This window comes from Plecotus auritus, assembly GCF_963455305.1.
Source record: "Plecotus auritus genome assembly, chromosome: 1".
NCBI lineage: Eukaryota > Metazoa > Chordata > Mammalia > Chiroptera > Vespertilionidae > Plecotus > Plecotus auritus.
Window position 1 is genome coordinate 117,614,703 of NC_137770.1, and position 8,541 is coordinate 117,623,243.

Below are 8,541 nucleotides of genomic sequence, written 5' to 3' on the forward strand. Positions count from 1 at the left end.
AGGATGTCCACTTTTACCACCTTTATTCAACATAGTAATGGAAGTCCTACTCATAGCAATCAGAGAAGAAAAGGAAATAAAAGGCATCCAAATTGGAAAAAAAAACTGTCATTATTTGCAGATGACATCATACTATATAGAGAGAACCCTAGAGATTCCACCACAAAGCTATTCAAAGAGATAAATGAATTCAGTAAAATAATAGGAAAGAAAAATAATATTCAGAAATCAATTGTATTTTATACATCAATAAAAAACTCTCAGAAAGTGAATTTTTAAAAAATTTCCATTTATAATTACATCAAAATACATAAAATACTTAATAATAATAAATTTAACCAGTGTTGGCCCAAGATGGTGGCAGATTAGTTGGAAGATATAATCACCTCCTCCCAGGACCAAACTGGAATTACAACTGAAATATAGAAAAAACATCCTGAATAACCAACTGAAGACTAGCTGGAGAGAAGCTTCATAACCAAGCAAAGGCCACATTGAGACTGATAGGAGGTGTGAAGGCATGAATGGGTTGGCCAGGCACTCATGGGCAGTAGCTAAAGTTACAGAGGGATATATCAGCCATAATGGTTCCCCTTGAGAAGTCTGGGGTCTAAACCCCAAGGCAGGTTCCCCAGTCCAGAACACCAAAACAAGGAAAGGTGCCCACATACAACTGACTGTGAAAAGCAGCAGGATTTCTATCCACCAGAGAGAGATGGCTAAAAATGCAGGCACCCTTTTAAAGGGACCACACACAAATCTCACGCTGGGCTCCAATGGAGGAAGCGTAGAATGGACTAGAGCTTGTGAGGAGAGTCTGAGGTTGTTGGGTCTGAGGAGAAAGATGAAAGGTCAGCCACCAGAATCCCTGTGTTGAGTCATTCCCCCATACTGCAGAAGCCATCTTTCTCAAGCAGAGCACTCCCCTCCATGCAACATCAGCCTGGGGGGCGGGGAGAGGAAACAATACCCCACCCAATGGAATCCTTCTGGCTCCATCTGGTGGAGCTTACACTCTGCTGTGGACTACAACTGGAGGCTCATTAAGTAAGTGAAACTAATGGACAGCCAGGTTACCTGAGACTTTTGCTGACCTACCCCTTGGCCTGGTGCTAGTAAAAGCTAGCCTTGGTGCACAGCTTGGTGCTCACCCAGGCCCAGAAAAAGGAGGCCCAAGCTGTGGATCACTGATAGCTCAAAATAGGTTGTCCAAGGCTAGTCACAGATGGGTCTGACATTGCTTGAACCAGAGTCCCTCTGAAGAAGCCTAAAACGAATACACCCAGTGGCCAGCTTCAGACAACAGCAGAGCAGGATCCCATAAGTTTCACAAGCAGCATATCCACAGGGAGTTCTTGGCAGGCACCAAACTCTGCTGAGGCCAATTTTGCCTCATATAATCAGGTTGCACACTGTGTTGGGGGATGAGCCTCAATGTTAGCCAGCCTGAGGATCGATCCCATCCATGAAAGGACAAATACCAGTCAACAATCAATTACAACAGGAAGGCCCACATAATGTGCACAAAGGACATTCTTAGAGCACCCAGGTCAAGTGATCAGGGAGACTGTGTCACTGGGTCCCATAGGTCATCTACTACATAGGCCACTCTATCAAGACTGGGAATCGTAGAAGACATCAAAACAACCACAAAGAGGCAGCCAAAATGGGGAGACAAAGAAACAGTCCCCAAATAAAAGAACAAGATAATTCTCCAGAAGAAGAGTTAAACGAATTGGAGGTAAGCAACTTATAGATATAGAGTTCAGAATAATGATTATAAATGTGCTCAACAACATAAAAAAGGGCATGGAAACCATAGAAAATGGACCAATCAGAAATAAAGAATGCTATATCTGAATTCCATAAAGAATACACTAAAAGGAATAAATAGCAGGCTCCATGAAGCAGAAAATCAAATCAGCAACTTGAAAGACAGGGTAGAAAAAGAACACTCAATCAGAGCAGCAAAAATAAAAAGAATTTTTAAAAATGAGAATAGTTTAGCTCTGATTGGCATGGCTCAGTGGTTTAGAGTGTCAGCTTGCACACCACTGGAAAGTTGTGGGTTCAATTTCAGATCAAGGGTACATACCTCAATTGCAGGTTTGATCCCTGTCCCCAGTTGGGGCACATGTGGGAGCCAACCAATTGATCTCTATCTATCTATCTATCTATCTATCTATCTATCTATCTATCTATCTATCTCCCCTACCCCCACCCTCTCTGCCTTCTCTTCCACTCTCTCTGAAAACAATCAATGGAAAATTATTTTTTTTATTTTTAAAAATGAGGATAGTTTATAGGACCTTTGGGACAACATGAAGCATAACAACATCCGTGCCATGGCGTGCCAGAAGGAGAAGAGAGATAGCATGCGATTGAGAATGTAGTTGAAGAAATAATGACTTCATTACCCTGGTGAAGAAAAAAGAAATACACGTCCAGGAAGTGCAGAAAGTCTGAGACAAGATGGATCCAAAGAGACCCACAACAAGACACATCATAATTAAAATGGCAAAAAATTAAAGACAAAGAGAGACTCTTAAAAGTTGTAAGAGAAAGGCAATTAGTTACCTACAATGGAGCTTCTATAAGACTGTCAGCTTGAATTGGAGAAACCAAGATGGCAGCATAGGTAAACACTTAAACTGCTGCCTCGCACAACAATTTCAAAACTATAACTAAAAGACAAAACGGACATCATCCAGAACCACAGGAAGGCTGGCTGAGTGGAAATTCTACAACTAGAAGGAAAGAGAAAAGCACACTGATACTCACAGGAGCTGCAGAAGGCAGAAGTACAGAGGCGCGTGAGCGGAGAGGGCTGGCAACTGAGTACGCAGCTGGCTTTCTCAATTGGGAGGGAGACAAAAGCTCCCAACTGCTCTAAACTCCAATTCCAGGCGAGACTCTGGGGACCCAGACTCATACGGGGAGAAACTGGACTGTCAGGAAAGAGGAAAGCACACTGAGACTCAGAGGAACCGCAGAAGGCAGAGGTATGGAGGCGCGCGTGCGGAGAGGACTGGCAACTGAGTACATGGCTGGCTTTCTCAATCGGGAGGGAGACAAAAGCTCCTGACTGCTCTGAAATCTAGTTCCAGGCGAGACTCTGGGGACCCAGACTGATTCGGGGAGAAACTGAACTGTCTGGCAGTGGGAAAAACTCGAAGGCGGCTTTCTCTCAGAGGTGCTTGCAGTGATTACTGTGGGACACTGAGACCCAAGGGCCTCTTAGGGCAGGGCTGACGGAAAACCAATGCTGTCTGCTCCGCCCTGAGACTCCACCCCATTCAAGCTGAGCACAGAGGCTTATGCAAGTCTTGTCTCATAAGGGTGTCTCCAGCACAAAAGTTCTCCCAGCTAGACACAGCTGATCCTCACAGCCAATTGGCCTGGAGGTCAATTCCTCCCAGTGATACCAATAACAATCAAGGCTTACCTGCAACAAGACTGTGCACACAGCCCACAAAGGGGTGCACCAAGAGTGTCCACCTCAGGTAACTGGGGAGTCTGAGTCACTGGGCCCTATAGGACACCTAGCACACAAAGCCACTCTGTCAACTAAGGGAAGCAGCCAAAATGTGGAGACAAAGAAACAGATCACAAGTGACAGAAATGGAGGAAAGCAAACGACTGGATATAGAGTTCAAAACCACGGTTATAAGGTTTTTCAAGAATTTTCTAGAAAAGGCCGATAAATTTAGCGAGACTCTCGAGGATATGAAAAAGAACCAACTAGAAATTAAGCATATACTGACTGAAATAAAAAATATTATACAGAGACCTAACAGCAGACTAGAGGATTGCAAGGATCAATTCAAAGATTTGAAATACAAAGAAGCAAAAAACCCTCAACCAGAAAAGCAAAAAGAAAAAAGAATCCAAAAATATGAAGATAGTGTAAGGACCCTCTGGGACAACCTCAAGGTTACCAACATCCAAATTATGGGGGTGCCAGAAGAACAGAGAGAGCAAGATACTGAAAACCTATTTGAAGAAATAATGACTGAAAACTTCCCCCACCTGGTGAAAGAAATAGACTTACAAGTCCAGGAAGCACACAGAGCCCTGAACAAAAGGAATCCAAAGAGGACCTCACCAAGACACATCATAATTAAAATGCCAAGAGCAAAAGACAAAGAGAGAATATTAAAAGCAGCAAGAGAAAAACAGTTAGTTACCTACAAGGGAGCACCCATATGATTGTCAGCTGATTTCTCAACAGATAATATGCAGGCCAGACGGGAGTGGCAAGAAATATTCAAAGTGATGAATAGCAAGAACCTACAACCAAGATTACTCTACGCAGCAAAGTTATCATTCAGAATTGAAGGTCAGATAAAGAGCTTCACAGGCAAGAAAAAGCTAAAGTAGTTCATCACCGCCAAACCAGTATTATATGAAATGCTGAAAGGTATTCTTTAAGAAGAGGAAGAAGAAGAAAAAGGTAAAGATAAAAATTATGAACAACAAATGCATATCTATCAACAAGTGAATCTAAAAATCAAGTGAATAAAAAATCTGATGAACAGAATAAACTGGTGAATATAATAGAATCAGGGGCATAGAAAGGGAGTGGACTGACAATTCTCAGGGGGAAAGGGGTGTGGGGTGTGCTGGAAGATACTGGACAAAAATCATACACCTATGGATGAGGACAGTGGGGGAGGGAGGGTAAGGGCAGAGGGTGGGGTGGGAACCGGGTGGAGGGGAGCTATAGGGGGGAAAAAGGAGGAACAATTGTAATAATATGAACAATAAAGATTTATTTTTTAAAAAAAGACTGTCAGTTTATTTCCCAACAGAAACACATTAGGCCAAAAATGATTGCCATGAAATATTCAAAGGAATAAAAGGATGGACCTACAATCAAGACTACTTTACCCACAAAGCTATCATTTAAAATTGAAGAAGAAATAAACAGCTTCCTAGACCAAAAGTTAAAGTTTCTTACCACCAAACCAGTATTACAGAAATGTTTATGACCTTGCCAGAAGAAGAAGAGAAAGGAGGAGGAGAAGGAGGAAGCAAGAGGAGAACAGAGGAACATAGTTAAAAATAAAACAAAATGGCAACAAATTCATACCTATCAATTATCATTTTATTTTTATTGTTGAAAGTATTACATATGTCCATTTTTTCCCCATTGACCCCTTATAACCTGCCCCCATCCCGTGACCTAGGCCTTCACCACACTATTGTCTGTGTCCATGGGTTGTGCATATGGGTATACAAGTTCTTTTATTAATCTCTTTCCACCCACCCACTCTCCCCCACCTTTCCTCTGAGATTCGACAGTCTGTTTCAGGCTTTTGTGTCTCTCGATCTATTTTGTTCAACAGTTTATTTTCTTCATTAGATTCCACATATGAGTGAGATCATGTGATACTTGTCTTTCTCTAATTGGCTTATTTCACTTAGCACAATACTTTTCATGCTGTGTCAAAGGGTAAGAGAGCTTTCTTTTTAACTGCTGTACAGTATTCCATGGTGTGAATGTACCACAGCTTTTTTATCCACTCATCTACTGATGGGCACTTGGGCTGTTTTCAGATCTTAATAATCACTTTAAATGTAAATAGATTAAATGCTCCAATTGAAATACATAAGGTAGTTAAATGGATAAGAAATCAAGACCCATGTATATGCTGTCTTCAAGAGAACCACCTCAGAATGAAAGTTATACAAAGACTAAAAGTAAAGGGATGGAAAAGATATTTCATGCAAAATGCAAATGGAACGGGGAAAGAAGATGGGGTAGCAATACTTACATCTGACAAAATAGACTTTAAAACCAACACTATAGTAAGAGGCAAAGAAGGACACTACATAACGATAAAGGGAGCAATTGAACAAGAGGTTATAACCCTTGTAAATATTTATGCACCCAACATAGGAGCACCTAAATATGTAAAGCAAATCTTGATGGACATAAAGGGAGAGATTAACAGTAATCTATACTAATAAATGGGTAATATGCTAATTAGGGCAGACATCTTCTGGATGTCCATCCAGATGTCCATCCAGACAAAGCCACAGTGGCTGTGAGGGCCTAGGGCCGGTGCCACCTGGGAGAGGCAGGCCAATCTGGCGCCGCCAGTCCAATGACGTGGCCCCTTTAGCAGAGGCAGTGCCACGCCCCCTTCTGCAAAGGTGGCATGGGACAACCCACGGTGCAGCCCAGTCCCAGTGCTTCCCCTTCCACAGAGGCAACCACAGAGGCAGCAGTGTGGGCCTGGTCCAGGTGCCATGCCTCCGCAGAGGCTGGATGATGTGCAACCTGCTGTGCCTCAACCTCCCACAACCCCTCCCACAGCCAGCCTGGCCCCAGGTTGCCCCCCACCCACCAGTGGGTGGGGGGCAGGGCCAGGGCTAAGAAGCGAGGGCCAAGGACCTGCAGCTGCGGTGGCCGGCAGTGGCAGCAGCAGTGGGGTGATGAGGGCAGCGCCATCTCCTGATCAGCCCAGTCGTCTTCCACAGAGGAGGACATCCCCTGAGGGCTCCTGGACTGTGAGAGGGGGCAGGCCAGATTGAGGGACCCCCCTCCTCCCCACCCCATGCATGAATTTCATGCACAGTTCCTCTAGTACAGTTATAGTAGGGGATTTTCACACCCTATTGACATCAATAGATAGGTCTTTGAGACAGAAAATCCACAAGAAGACAGTGGCCTTAAATGACACACTAAATCAAATGTATTTAATTGATATCTTCAGAGCATTTCACCCCAAAGTGACAGAATACTCATTCTTTTCAAGTGCCTATGGAAGGTCTTCTAGGATAGACCACATGATTGGACACAAAACAACTCTCAATAAGTTTAAGAAGATTGAAATCACATCAAGCATCTTCTCTGACCATAATGTTATGAAACTTGATATCAGTCACAAGAAGAAAACTGAAAAACTCAAAGACATGTAGACTAAAAACATGTTATTATACAATGAATACATTAACAATGAGATTAAGGAAGAAATCAAATATCTTGGAACAAATGAAAATGGGAATACCAATCTTCTCAATGAAATGAAATTAGAAATCAACTACAGTAAAGCACTCAAAAATATTCAAACTCATGGAGGCTAAATAGCATAGCATTAAACAATGAATGGATTACCAATGAGATCAAGAAAGAAATAAAAAACTTTCTAGAAACAAATGAAAATGAACACACAACAACCCCAAATCTCTGGGACACAGCAAAAGCATTCCTGATAGGAAAGTCCATGGTACTACAGGCCTACCTCAAAAAATAAGAAAAATTAATAATAAATTATTTAATCCTACAACTTAAAGAATTAGGAAGAGAACAACAAGAAAAGCCCAAAGTATAAGGAAGGAAATCATAAAGATTAGAGCAGAAATAAATGACATACAGACTAAAAAAATACAAATAAATTAATGAAACCAAGAGCTGGTTCTTTGAAAAGATAAACAAGATTAATGAACCATTAGACAGACTCATCAAGAAACAAAGAGAGAGGCAATATATTAAAAAGATCATATACCATGACCAAGTGGGATTTATTCCAGGGATGCAAGGCTGGTACAATATTTGCAAATCCATAAACATGATACATCACATAAACAAATTGAAAGACAAAATCACATCATATCAATAGATGCAGAAAAAGCATTCAACAAAATCCAACACCCATCCTATCTAATAAAGAGGGAATATGCTAATTGACCCTGATGCCATTGCAAAGATGGCAGTGCCCACAGCCAATAAGGAGGGAATATGCTAATTGACTGCCATGCCCTCAAAGATGGCGGCGCCCACAGCCACAAGATGGCGGCGCCCAGTCCCCTCAGCCCTACCAGGGCGGCAGGCATGGCAGGGCCGAACCTGCCCCCAGTTGGGTCTGGCCACTCCGCGCGCCTGCCTCCAGAGTTCCCCAGTTCCCTCAGCTCCCCAGCCATCCAGGCCAAGCCTCGGATGTTGGCTGCCCAGCTGCCCAGGGCCAGCCAGAGGCACAGGTAACCAGGGCCGGCCAAGGCTTGTGCTGCCAGCAATGGCAGCAGCAGAAGTGTGATGGGGGCATCGCCTTCCCCTGATCACCTATTATGCAAATTGTCCCCTCGATTGGGAGTTCAACCAGGGGCTGGGCGAGCAGTGGCAGCTGCAGGCAATTGGGGAAAGGGAAGCACCCTGGCTGGCATCCAGCAGCTGCTAGAAACCATACCCATGCACAAATTTCATGCACTGGGCCTCTAGTTTTTTATAAAAACACTCAGCAAAGTGGAAATAGAGGGAGCATATCTCAACATGATAAAGGCCAAATATGATGAACCAATAGCGAACATCATACCCAATGGGCAAAAACTAAAACCATTTCCCCTAAGAACAGGAACAAGCAGGGATGTCCACTTTTACCATTCTTATTCAACATAGTCCTGGAAATCCTAGCCACAGTGATAAGACAAGAACAAGACATGAAAGGCACCCGAATTGGAAAGAAGGAAGTAAAACTCTCATTATTCGCAGATGACATGATATAGGGAAGAAAAACTCAAACAAATCCAAGAAGCTCA